The sequence below is a fragment of the Lynx canadensis genome, chromosome B1 (genome assembly GCF_007474595.2).
Source record: "Lynx canadensis isolate LIC74 chromosome B1, mLynCan4.pri.v2, whole genome shotgun sequence".
Taxonomy (NCBI): Eukaryota; Metazoa; Chordata; class Mammalia; order Carnivora; family Felidae; genus Lynx; species Lynx canadensis.
In genome coordinates this window covers 50,895,230-50,901,855 of record NC_044306.2, presented here as the reverse complement: position 1 = coordinate 50,901,855, position 6,626 = coordinate 50,895,230, and the positions used below count along the sequence as shown (strand labels likewise).

General features: G+C 40.7%; 1 pseudogene; it reads left to right on the top strand.

The window, feature by feature from the left end:
• The first annotated feature begins 4,614 nt into the window (after positions 1–4,614).
• On the top strand, positions 4,615–5,131 carry LOC115511489 (annotated as a pseudogene).
• Positions 5,132–6,626: the final 1,495 nt, after the last annotated feature.

Sequence of the window (6,626 nt, the reverse complement as noted above, 5' to 3'; positions counted from 1 at the left end):
AATTATTTATATTTGATGAAGAAAAATTCTCTTTGAAAAACATTCACCTCTTCTGTGCTAGCACCCATAAAGCAAAAGAGATCTAATGGACCCTCCACTAAGTGGGAAATGAACAACTTGTGAATATAAAAAAAAACCCAAAAAACCAAGTACCTTGTTTAACCTAGCTACACAAAAGAAATATACATGGAGTCAATTGGGCCAAACAAGCTGTTTAAAAAAAAAAAAAAAAGTCCCCTTAAGGAACAACACAACAAAAAGGGAAATCAATTGAATTTTACAAGCTAGAGGAGTGTGTTGTACAATTTAAGAGCTATATTTAATTGGTAGGATTGAAAGTCTGCACTTTCCTTCCACATATATCTATTGTATTTATTATATTAGCATATTGTATTTAAAAGCAATCCCATGGGTCCCAGTTGCAAAAACACAACAACAAGAAGAATGTCGAATTACATCAACCCAAAGTAAGCATCTTAAAGCCTGATTAGATACATACTAAATCATGACATGACAGATATAAAATGAATCCCTAGTCCATCCTTGATTTCAAACAAGGACTTATGAAAATGGTTCGGAATATAAAATTATGGAAAACATTACAGTACATCAAAGCAAAGCAAGTTTAATTAGGCTTAGTTTGATAATTGCTGAAAACAAAGAACCTGCCTCACAGCGTGGCTGGTGTAAAATCCAGCAGTAAGTCCAGTTGATCCAAATTAAAACCGCCCTATCTACCATCCCACATGAATCCTTTTATCTGAAGTCTACAGAGAACAAAGAATTACAATCCAGCTCAGAATGACAGAGGGCCCGTGGTTTTTTTCATCAGGATTTGCTTTGGCTAAAACCTGACTATGTATGTTTCGCTTCTCTGTTTTAAAAATGTAACATGCAAGGACTCTAAGGTAAAAGCCAAGAGACTAACCAGCACTAGCAAAAAGCTGGTAGCAAATCAGGGCATTTCTTCATCATACTTAGATCCGTAGAATCCATTTCCACCTTTCCCCACAAAGGTGTCACAGGGAAGAAAATTCATCACCTTGCAGCCAAATTCTTTTCTGAATGATTGATTCTCTAGATGCGGAATGTAGAAATGGATCTTTCAGGAGAATTATAAAACTTCCCCCAATAAGGAGATTAAAAACATCATGAAATTAATTGGGTCACACGGTTATTGCTATACTAATTTTTCAGAGTGGAAAACTGTAACAGGAAATCTGGAAGCCTAAAAGGAAGTCAGAGGTGGAGGTGGAACGCCCTCGAATTTCCTGCCTTCCCTGCCTGGTTCAGGCCCTCATAACCTACCAGCAGGATGGTCACTGAGGTCTCCTCTCTGGTATCCCTGACATTGGGCTCCTCTGGCCACCCATGTGCAACACCCTCCCCCAAATTCTTATTCTAATAAATAAATATAATTGTGTTGCCTGCCCACTTATAGAATTCCACTGAAATTTAAAAAATTCAATCTTCATATGAAAACCAGTCAACCTCACTCATAATAAAAATGCTAATGAAAGCAGCAATTAAATATCATTTTTAGTTATCAAATGGGCACAAATGTCAAACAAAAAATGATTAGGACTGTAAGAGAGTTACAGAAGAGGCACTTTTGTAAATACCTCTAGTGAAAGCATCAATTAGTATAGCCTTTTTGAAAATCAATCTGGCTATATAAAATCATGAGCATTAAAAGAGAAAAGAAGTCATATGCTTTGACCCTACTTCTAAGATTTTATCCTAGAAAGTAGTCAAAGTTATGAATGAAGATTTATGTAGAAAAACAGTGATGACAAGTTAAAATTTCCATCCTTAGCAGAAGCAATGTAAAACTCCAACATTAAGAAAATAGTGGCCAGGAGGCCACCTCAGGACAGACTGGACACCTGTCTCAATCCATTTAGGCAGTAGAGTGAGTGGCTTGTAAACAAAAGAAATTTGTTTCTCACAGTTCTAGAGCCTGGGAAGTCCAAGATCAAAGTGCAAGCAGATTCTGTGTCTCATGAGAACCCACTTCCTGGTTCATAGCTGACCATCTTCCCACCGTGTCTTCACATGGTAGAAGGCATAAGGGAGCTGTCTGGGGTCTCCTCTATAAGGGCATGAATCCCATTCATGAGGACTCTACCCTCTTGACCAAATCATATCTCAAAGGCCTCACTTCCCAATATCATCACTTTGGGGGTTAGGATTTCATCATGTGACTTGGGGGGGGGGGTAAGGGTGAGGTCACAAACATTCAATCTATAGCAACACCACAGGGCAGAACTCTGGGGAGAAGAAATTCTACATCTAGAATTAGCTGTGCATACATTGACTAGTGTCCAGAGTAAGAAAAGAAGCGAAGCTGAGTACAGGCCATGAGTACAGCCATACATGAGCAGGAGGAAGTTGCCTCAGTTTGCAATACCCTGAAAAGTTGCTAATGCAGCATTCAAAATATATATTGACTTTTTAGTAATGTATATATGTGGCAAAGAATTCAAGTAACATAGAATATGCAAATGTGAAGTTTTAGCTCAAACACCACCACATGAAATAAATCATTATTAATGTATCTTTTTAAGGTTTTATTTATATTTGAGACAGAGAGAGAGGGAGAGTGTGCAAACAGGGGAGAGACAGAGAGAGAGGCAACAGAGGATCTGAAGCAGGCTCTGCACGGATAGCAGAGAACCCAGTGTGGGGCTTGAACTCATGAATGGTGAGATTATGACCTCAGCCGAAGATAGACGCTTAACCAACTGAGCCACCCAGGCGCCCCATAATATTAAAGTGCACATCACCTCAGCAGCTCTCCATGTGTGCATAAACTGGATAGGGACGCCTGGGTGGCTCAGGCGGTTAAGCATCCGTCTGGATCCTGGTTTGGGCTTAGGTCATGATCTCACTGTGGGTGGGCTTGAGCCCCACGTCCAACTCTGCACTGACAGCACAGAACCTGCTTGGGATTCTCTCCCTCTCTCTCTGCCTCTCTCCTTTTCACACACATGTTCTCTCCCTTTCTCTCTCAAAATAAATAGTTAAAAATTTTTAAATAAACTGGATATAAGAAATACTTTTATAAAACTAGGATCAAATATAAAGAAAATAATACACTTTTTCTTGTTTAAATGCTGCTCATCATTTTTTAAAAACTTTCTCTGGTGTTTTATTTTGTTTTGACTTTTTAACGTGGTCATTCATTCCATCAGGTACTGTAGGAGTAAGAGCTTATGATCTAGTTTTACTCTATCTTCTTTACAAAGGTGTCCCATACTTCTGCTTATGAAAAATCTTGATGCTGGCTCACACATCTCTAAACCACTAAAACTGATTAGTGTTTCTAACTCAAGAAACTTCCTTTATTAGGGACAAAAACAGGCTTATTTCTGTATCACATGTTGTCAGGGTTAAGACCAAAATAGAATCAGAGTTGAGAAAAGAGACCTATTCTTTTACTTAAGTCCATGTTTAACAACAACAATAACAAAGTGGCTACTAGATCTCTAAAGCAATAAATGTTGTCTGTTACTGGGGAGTCTGCCCAATCTATTTTATAATGGCTCTTCAGGACCATTATTTAGAGTCCCCTGTTGCTCTGACCCTGCTTTAAGTGTCCCCGTATTATAAGCATCTGGAGTTACAAGATCTTGAAGGAATCATTCAATTAGTGTTTACTGAGTACCTACTACGTGCTCAATTCTGCACCTGCTGCTTTGGGAGAAAAACGAAAAGTCAAGTCTCTGCCCTCACAGAACCTCCCAGTTGGGGAGATAAGGTGTGTTCCTTCAAAACAGGAACGTAACAGCTCGAAACAGGAGAGCAGTGCTCCACTCTGGCCTCCAACTGAGCCTGAGGTTTGATGAGATTGATTACATCCATGGGGAGGGCCCCAAGAGGTCATTTTGTCCAACTTCTCACACTGAAGCACTCATCATAAATGCCTGTTTGTTGAGTAGCCATTGCTGGTCGTTAACTGATACCTGCAAGTGACACTTTTAAAGTGGGAAATTATTGAGCTCTTTGTGTGTAAAAGGTTTCTGAACTACCCATTAGTCAACCAGTTCTCCCTCCGAAGCACATAAAACTGTCATTTTTTAGTCACACTGAGTAAACCACAAGCTACCTTGACTCACGGGGACAAAAATTAATTTATGTTGAACGAGAGGTTAGATATGCCCATCTCTGCTACCATTGTAGTTTTTCAAAAACTTAATGTGGACTTATCACTCGTGAGTTAAAAACCAATAATTTTTAACATAAATGTCAGCGAAGGCGGCAATCCAACCTAAAAGGAAGTGTGCAACCAACCGTGAGTTCAAAATCCACCTTTGCCATTTCCAGCTCTGTGACCTTGCACCAAAGGCTTCTCATCAGCAAAATAGGACTATGAAGACCTCCCTGTTGAGGCCATTGTGAGGATAAACATAATTGTGCAGGGAAAGCACTCGTCACTGCTCAGTAACTGTTGAGTGTTTTCCTTTCTTTATGTGAGAGCTTCTCTCTGTTTTTGGCCTTATTGGGACCCCTAAATTTTAGTGTCTAATATCTCATTCACTTTAGGCTTTTGGCTGGGAGGAGGCCTAGGTGCAACTCTCTTCGGTTATCCCAAACCCTGGTTCGTCCCACGCTAGTCACCTCCACCATGCTGCCTAAGTTCGACCCCAAAGAGATCAAAGGCATATACCTGAGGTGCACAGGAGGGGCAGTCCATGCCACATCTGCCCTGGCCCCGAAGATCGGTCCCCTGGGTCTGTCTCTAAAAGAAGTTTGTGATGACATCACCAATGCAACTGGTGATGGGAAGGGTCTCAGGATGACAGTGAAAGTGACCATTCAGAATACACAGGCCCAGATTGAAGTGGTACCTTCTGGCTCTGCTCCGATGATCAAAGCCCTCAAGGAACCGCCAAGATACAGAAAGGAGCAGAAAAACATCAAGCACAGCGGAAACATCACTTCTGACAAGATTATCAACATTGCCTGACAGACGCAGCACCGATCTCTAGCCAGAGAGATTCCACTCTCTGGAATCACTAGAGAGATCCTGGGGACTGCCCAATCTGTGAGCTGCCATATTGATGGCCACCACCCTCATGACATCATAGATGACATCAACAGTGGCGCAGGGGAATGCCCAGCTAGTTAAGAACTACAAAGGAAAATATTTCAATAAAGGATCATAAAGGCTTCAAAGGTAGAGAGAGTACTGAGATTAATGAGGACTTCATGACGAATATAAAAAAAGTAGAGTTGGGGGGCGCCTGGGTGGCTCAGTCTGTTGAGCGTCCGACTTCGGCTCAGGTCATGATCTCGTGGTCTGTGAGTTCGAGCCCCGCTTCGGGCTCTGTGCTGACCGCTCAGAGCCCAGAGCCTGTTACAGATTCTGTGTCTCCCTCTATCTTTGCCCCTCCCCCGCTCGTGCTCTGTCTCTCTCTCTCTCTCTCTCTGTCAAAAATAAATAAACATTAAAAAAGAATTAAAAAAAAAGTAGAGCTGGATCTTAACAAATACTTGGGCTTTGGGTAGGCTTCAAAAAGAGGCAGAAGTGGGACCTGCGTGAACAAAGCTAGGGAGGCAGGAATGAACGTAGCAACAACCAGGCTCCGGCAAGGAGGAAGGCAAAAGAATAAACATTTTCAGAGAAATTCCTATGTGCCAAGAACATTTGTGGGCTCATTTAGGCAAATGGTTGCATTTGATTTTCCTACCAAGCCTATGCACTAGATTTATTTATTGGTTCCTCAATTATTAATTGAATAGCTACAAGTTTTTTAGAAGGAGCTAGAAGTTAAGAAACTTGTTACAGACCATGTAGTCAAAAGGCAGTAGAGCCAGGATTCACACCCAGAGCACCTGCCCCAAGCTTGTGTTTTTCCAGCTACAAGGTGCTGCCACCATAGGGGAGCAGCATATAGGTAATTAAAGTAAGGGCAGAGGTTCCTGGGTGGCTCAGCTGGTTGAGCACCTGACTCTTGATCTCAGTTTAGATGGTAATCTCAAGCCCAGCCTTGGGCTCTGCACTGACAGTGCAGAAACTGCTTGGGATTCTCTCCCTCTCCCCCCACCTCTCTCTTCCTCCCCCACTTGTGCTCTCTCTCTCTCTCTCTCTCAAAATAAATAAACAAACTTTAAAAAAAAACTGAGGGCTGATTACAGAGGACTTGAAAGCTAGGCAGATGAGTTTAAAATTGTTGCTATGTTGATTACTCTATTGCACTGTTACTTAAATCATAAATAAATTAGCCAGCCATGTATATCATTTATCAATGATCAAATAAATGGTAATATATAATTTTTGTTAATCAGATTAAAGGAGACACGGCAACTGAATGCAGCAACCAATCCTATACTGGCAGAAAAAAAAGAAATATGCTGTAAAAAACATTATTGTGTTGATTGACAAAACTGGAATTAGGATGGGATATTAGCTATAAAGTATTCTATCAATGTTAACTTTGCTGAGCTTGATAACTGTATTACGGTAAGATAAGAGAACATCCTATTTTTAGAAAATATACATTGAAATATTGAAGGGTAAGGACTGGGATGTATGCCACTCACTCTCAAACAGTTCAGAAAAAAAATGTGTATATATATATGTATATACATACAGAGAGAGAGAAAGAGAGAATGATAGAGCC